At 44.6% G+C, this 7,250-nt stretch overlaps 2 non-coding genes across 2 annotated transcripts; one reads left to right on the forward strand and one right to left on the reverse strand.

The window, feature by feature from the left end:
• Positions 1–2,427: 2,427 nt before the first annotated feature.
• TRNAA-CGC (transfer RNA alanine (anticodon CGC)) lies at positions 2,428–2,499 on the forward strand. Its single transcript has one exon. It is a non-coding gene; the product is annotated as a tRNA-Ala (tRNA).
• A 288-nt stretch (positions 2,500–2,787) lies between these two features.
• Positions 2,788–2,858, reverse strand: TRNAG-GCC (transfer RNA glycine (anticodon GCC)). The gene has a single exon. It is a non-coding gene; the product is annotated as a tRNA-Gly (tRNA).
• Between the last annotated feature and the right edge of the window lie 4,392 nt (positions 2,859–7,250).

Consider the following 7,250-nt stretch of genomic DNA (forward strand, 5'->3'; position numbering starts at 1 on the left):
GAGCTTGGGTCTAGCTGCAGACATGTATCCCTGTCCATGCCATTGCCAATTTGGAAGAAGATGAGCTACACCGCAGTGGAGAGAAGTCACTGTGGAGAGCGGGGCTTGCTGGCCTACTGGGGCAGGGAGTGCCTGGGATGGGGAGTCCTTCTAGCTGGAACAACCCCATGAGCAACTGGACATGAGCAACTGGCAAGGACAAGTGGAGAAGGTTTGGGGGGATTGCAGTACTGGGGGATATGCACGGTGTGTGTGTGTCGAAGTAGAGACAGGACAGGTACACCCCCATCCCAAGACAAAGCACAAGGCAAAACTATCAGCCATTTTGCATGGGGCGGGAGAGGAACTGGGAAAGGAGGAAAAAGAGGGAGCTGGGGTGAGGGAGTTGGAGCACAACTGGATAGAGCAGGGCTGCTGGATTGGAGCTGGAGGGTGGGGAAACAGGGTTGGAGTGGCGCTCAGGGGGTCTGGATCAGAGCTGGGAGAATGGGGAGAGCATCTGGGGATTAGAGAAAAGCTCTATGGTGGAAAGCTGAAGGGGAATTGTAGGGACCTGAAATTGAGCAGGGGGCTGGATCAGGGAATGGGGGCCAGGAGAGGATCTAAAAAGGGCTGGAGTGGTGACTTAATCAGAGCTGGGGAAGTTGAAGGCTAGGGACTGAAGGAAACTGGAAGGGGGTTGAGGGAGAGCTGGGGGAGGAGCTGGATCAGAACTGGAAGGGAATGAGAAGGGCTGTAAGGGACCTGAAGTAAGGTTGCCAACCCTCCAGGATTGGCCTGGGGCTGGAGTCTCCCGGAATCGGCATCCATCTCCCAGTGACTATTGAAAGCAATCTGGGAGATTTTAATAGGATATTTTAAGAAAATGACATTACATAATGTCTGGGAATCTCCCAGAATAGCTTCAGAGTTGGCAACCCAAACCTGAAGTAAAGTTAGACAGGAACTGGGGATCTGCAGGTGCAGGGGATTTGGAGAGGAGTTAGGTTGGAGCTAAGGGGCTGGGCAGGAGCTAGGGAAGATGGCGGTTAGATTAGCGCTGTAGAAAACTGGGAGGGGCTGGACTGAACATAGGAATGGCCATACTGCCTCAGACCAATGGTCCAGCTAGCCCAGGGGTTCTCAAACTGGGGGTCGGGACCTCTCAGGGGGTCGCGAGGTTATTACAGGGAGGTCACGAGCTGTCAGCCGTCACCCCAAACCCCGTTTTGCCTCCAGCATTTATAATGGTGTTAAATATATTAAAAATTGTTTTTAATGTATAAGGGGGGGGGGTCGCACTCAGAGGCTTGCTATGTGAAAGGGGTCACCAGCACAAATGTTAGAGAACCACTGATCTAGCCCAATATCCTGCCTTCCCACAGTGCCCAGTGCCAGATGCTTCAGGGGGAATGAGCAGAACAAGGCAATTATAAAGTGATACATCCTTGTGATCCAATCCCAACATCTGGCAGTCAGAGGCTTTGGGACACCCAGAGTATGGGGTTGCAGTCCTGATCATCTTGTCAAATAGCCACTGATGGGCTTAGTCTCCATGAACTTGACTAATTTCTTTTTTATACTTTTGGCCTTCACAACATCCCCTGGTAAAGAGTTCCACAAATTGTGCCTTGTGTGAGGAAGCACTTCCTTATGTTTGTGTTTAACCTGCTGCCTATTCATTTCATTGGGTGACCCCTGACTCTTTTGTTAGGTGAAGGGGTAAATAATACGTCCTTATTCACTTTCCGGAGGCCATTCCAGAGTTTATAAACCTCCATCAGAACGCCCAGCTCTTTTGTCTCCCTCCTTGTAGGGCAGGGGTTCGAGCCCCCTGGGCATTCCATGGATTTATACAGTGCTCTTGTCTACCCCTCTCCTAACTGGGGCTGTGGGGCAGCTGGAGGGGGGAGGATTGGGGCCAGTGGCCAGAGGTTAGGGGGGGTCTGGACTGCGGCAGGTGGCCAGGGGGTGTGGGGAGCTGGAGGGGCCGGCTTGAGGCTGTGGGGACGGGATGGGTGGCAGGTGGGGCAGGTTGCGGGGACGGATTTCAGAGTCAGGAAGGGCTTCCCCCGCCCGCCCCTTCTTGCCCCAGGGTCCGTTGGGGCCACTCGCGCCACTGCCCCGCTCCTAGGAAGGCTCCTGCCAGCGCCGAGCCCGCAGCGCTGGGCAGCCCCGGAGCGGCGGGGTCGCCGGGGCCGAGCGGGGCTCGCTGACTCTGGGCCAAAGGCGCAGCTGCAGACAGAGCCGCCCGGGCGGTTCCCGCGCCTGGCCTGGGACGTTGCCGCGAGCGCTGACGGGGGCGGGCAGCGACGCTGTGGGCGCGCCGAGCGCAGCAGCCGCGGCCAGGCACGAGCCTGGGGGGGGCGGGGGAGCCTGGTGCTGGTGCAGGGCGAGCCAGGCCTTGGGAACGATGCATAGGCCTGGCGGGACTCACGAGGACAGCTGGGGGATGTAGCTCAGTGGTAGAGCGCGCGCTTCGCATGTGTGAGGTCCCGGGTTCAATCCCCGGCATCTCCAGCCGTTTTTGTTTTTCCTTATTAAAAATAATTGTTTCCAAGCACCGGGCTGATCCAGTTCCCCCCCAGCTGCCTTCGGGCTCCCTCAAACCCCCCGAGCTGGTGTCTGTCCTTCCCAGTCCAGGCCAAATAATGGGGATATTGAAAATATCGTAGCAAAAATTTCTGGTGAGGTCTGGTTTTTGGCGGTGAGGTGCCGCTTGTAGGGAGACAGCGGTGAAAACAGAGCGAACGAGTGGATTTTAATTACAGTTTTAAAATTGAATTTAGTCCTGGGCAAAAGGCCAGTTGCATTGGCCGGGAATCGAACCCGGGCCTCCCGCGTGGCAGGCGAGAATTCTACCACTGAACCACCAATGCACTACTGTAAACACATCCTCAAATACATCCTATTAAAATGTATCTGATGTGTATTTCTTAATTGTACTTCAGATCAGAATTTATATTTCTTATGTTGCAATATTTGTTTAAAAACAAACTATACTTTTTAAATCCACCTTCTGCTAAATAACATTAGGGTTATATAAAATAGTCTCTGAGATGCAAAAATAATAAATAGCAAAAATAATAAATAAACATGAAGATTTGTGTAATGTCCTGGAAATTGCCTGGTAATGTGTGCAATGGAAGTAGCAAACTAGGGTTATCTTTTTTCATTTTATTTATCCTGAGCTTGCCTGATTTTGTTGTAGGGACCATGACTTTAGACTTCCAGGGCTCACATTATCCTCCCACAAAGCAATGCATCATGACTGGATTTGCAACATTGTGTTTTAATATTTTGGCATTTTGATATAATATGATGTATAGTGATATTTTAATTAAAAATTAAGCATTGTGAACTGATGAGGTATCAGTGTAATGTCATCACTTGCACTGTGATGCAGCAATGTAATGTTGTTACAAATGATAGAAAGTCTTGACACCTTAGTTTGTCTTGTTGGACAGACTCTCAAGACTTGTCATGCATAGCAAGCAAGACTTTCAAGGGAAAACAAGAACAACTTGTGAGTCATATCAAGAGAAAATAAGACCTGAAAGTAAGAACAGTGTCTGCAATTATATAGCCTAGAAGGCACACAGGAATAAATTTGAACCAGAATGAGCCTATAATTAATTATAAACACTATTAATGGAAGATTTAAAAACAGATATCTGTTAGATTCGAATAAAAAAATAAAATAATTATTTTAACACCAAGGGACATTTTCAGCTCTCTCCTGCTTTGTGAGTTCATAAAATATTTATGTCAAAATATGAATTTGCCTATGCGAATGGCCATTTGTGCACATAAGTCTTGTAACTGTGGATCTGACTACCCTATGTACATTCATAAGTGCATGTTTAGCATGTGCAAATGGGTGAATGTGCAAGTTTTCTCTGCATGTAAAAAGAGAGGCTGCATGAAATCTCCCCCCCCCCCCACCCTGGATTATTGGAGACTTTGTCCACAGAACAGGTATAGGCATTAACTTTCCCAAGAGTTAGGTAAATAATGAAAAAAAAGGAATGTTTTATTTAGAAAATAACAATGAAATGTTCCAGACAAATTATTATATTTGAAAATTATTCACTCAGATCTACATACTAAGGCAAACACATTATTTCGAAATATAGCAACATTTGTTCAAATAAATTATTTGCTAAATATTAATCACTCAGCTCCCATTAATTGTAGGAATTAATCTAATAGCAGGAATTTCCTTTGAGCATCAAAAGGTAAAGTACACCTCGAAGGCCCAGCACCTGATCCAGAAACGTGGGGTCAGAGATGTCTGTACTCATGCAACGTCCCGCTGAAATCAGCAGAGCGCTAAACAGCCACAAGCGTTCCCCAATGTGGTTCTCTTTGTAGGATTAGGGTTTAGGTGACTAATGGGACAGGTTTTATTTATGTTGAATTGCAGTCGTCAAGAAAATGTTTAGATTGATTTTATGCAGGGGAACTTGCCACCGGAATGCCTTACAGGTTAGCAAGACTTGTGCGATCAGCAACTAACCCTCTGGTCATTCTCCGAGCACAAATGAAGCCCATTCGCACCCACGAGTGCTAAATTAACAGAGTTTTGAAAACTGTTATATATAACAGTATATACTTCTTGACAGAAACACTTCTTACAGTAAACCAGACTAGAGTGAATAAAAAGAAACGATCACACTACAAACAGAGGTGATGTGTGTGGAGGAGAGGGGCATGCAGGGTCATGTGCCTCCCCAGATTTGCTGTTTGGCTTGTCTGAACATGCTTATACGGACTGAGCATGCTCAGTAACACTGCTGAAGCTGGCTGCCCTGACTCTGCCTCCCACTATCAGCAGGCACAGGTTGTCTCTGACTACAAACATATTTGTACTGTTTGCTTAGACTCACACTCCTTCTTGAGCATTTGCTCAATAGTATTATATTGCATTAAGAATAAGACTAATTCTTCATTATTCTGAGAAACAATAAAACTATGAAACAAATGTAAAACCATGCCCTTTTGTAGGACTAACAAAGTTCGTACTCTTGTTCCTTTTATTTAAGTAATACACCAGATCTGAATATCACCAACTGAAATAGAAGTATATGACTGGGCCAAAAACAGTGGACACTAATCATAAACCTGTAAAGTGATTACTTAGTTGTATTATGGATTCATGCTCTCTAGAAACTGAAGAAAACTTGGCCTACCACCTAATTTCTTTCCCAGGAAAGCAAGTGCACATCAATTTGTGTTTAACGTGTCATAGAGTACAGTGGGCATTTAAAGATAGCTATCTACATAGACAGAATAAATATATATTGTAGAGCCTTCAGCAAAGATTGTTTAAACAAAGCAAGCAAAACAATTGCTGTAATCTTTAAGGTAAGACTTACTATGTCGAACAACTTGTCAATGCGGGTTAAAGTTTTAAGGCCTAGCTATTTTGACAGTGTCCCTTCAAGCACAGTGAGAGCATAGGGACTTGTAGGACAGGAAAAGGTCACTTGGTCACACATATCTGCCTCCTTTAAGTTCATCTCAACCCCCAGTGGGCCTGTCCCAATTAATTATTTTAATATACAAAGAAAATATTTATGTAGAAAAAAAGTCTAATTAAATGTTCTGAGGAGCCTACTGGATGGCTGGCATTGCAAAAAATATTGCTGAAAAAGAGCTGAGAACACGAAATACAATCAGCAAGATTAATATGCTATTGGTCATTTATATCTGGTAATTTTTTTGTCTCCTCAGAAACACATGTACAGTTTTAGCTAAATGAAAACTCCCAGATTTCCTCATTTCCCTTTATTTTCAGCTGCATAGTTCTGCAATGCAAAAGGTTACTAAACAAACATTTACAAGAAACATAAGATAATTTGAACTAATTTTATTTCAGTAGACAGCTATTGATTACATAGCTAGCAACCTGCATAAGCTCCTTGTGAATGTATAGGCTCCTGTGAAAGCATTTGTATCTAAATATTATCCAAATGCCTAAGTTAATTAATTAATTAATTAATTAAAGAGAAAACTGATCTGTAATATGAAGAATATAACTTGGACAACATGGGATTCAAATCTCGTGTTTACTTCTTAAATGTATTATACTGTGACGTGTCTTTAGATAATTTTTCTAAGATTTTTTACTAATGACTTGAACTGTTGCTGGAGAAAGTTTAGGGACAAAGTAGCAAACCTGCATGTTTGCTGGCATTGAATCTAGTCTGTTATTGTCTCCCTATAGAAAAAACAAGTAGGCTTCTGTCATGTTCTGGGATACAACCCATAACCAGTAAGGGATTCTGCCCTGTAGCCCAGGGTGCCTTAACTGCTTGGCTGCTGTGGCTCGCAACCTGGACACCAACAGCCAGCTAACCAACATGCAGTATCCTGAGTCTGTGTGTGCTCTTCAGCCCTGCTTCAGCGCCTTAACCCCACCAGCCTTCCTACAACACAACAGCCCCACCCTGGTACTCACCACTCTTTGGCTACAACTTGAAGAGGTGACTGCAGCACACTTTCAATGCAAGAGGGAAAGGGACTCACTGATATCTGGTAGTGAGTTTCAGTTGACCTGTCCAGCTCAGTGTGCCCCAGTTCATTAATGTATCATGTAAGGTTTCATTGGAAAACTAATAACACACTGAACATTAATATTCTTGCGTACGGTAAACACCCAAGGGACCATACAAATATGAAGGAAACATGGAACTAAAATATGTTTGCCAGACAAGTCTGGGCAGTGGGTAAACAGGCTTCTCCCAGACAAAGAACAGGCCAATGTCTCTAGCCAGGTGTAATGAGAGTTGATTAGCAATCTCTTCAAGTGGCCATTCATTTGCATTTTAGTAAACACCAGTGCAGGAGGAAACCAACATGGAATTGCCTTCACAAGCAGACTCCATGTATCCTTCCTCACAGCTTGAATGAATTTTATTTTGGGGAGTAACCTTCAGAAGAATTGATTTCAAATGTTCACTGAACTATAAAAGGGAGGGCAAAGAACCCCAAGTTATCTTTCACCTTGCAAGACAAAGGAACTGAGCACTTTGGACTTTGTGGGAGATGCTGCCAAGAGGGGTGGTCAGCCATCTTGCTGGAAGATAGTATGGTAAGTATCTGACTTTGAACCAGGACTGTGGTTTTGTCAAGGCTTAGTCTCTAGAAAGCATTTTTCACTTTTATTTGCTTGTAACCATTTCTAACTCTATCCTTTGTACTTGAACTCATTTAAAAACCTATTTCTTTTTGTTAATAAACTTGTTTTACTTTTAATCTCAACTAAC

Source organism: Caretta caretta, chromosome 11 (assembly GCF_965140235.1).
Source record: "Caretta caretta isolate rCarCar2 chromosome 11, rCarCar1.hap1, whole genome shotgun sequence".
NCBI lineage: Eukaryota > Metazoa > Chordata > Testudines > Cheloniidae > Caretta > Caretta caretta.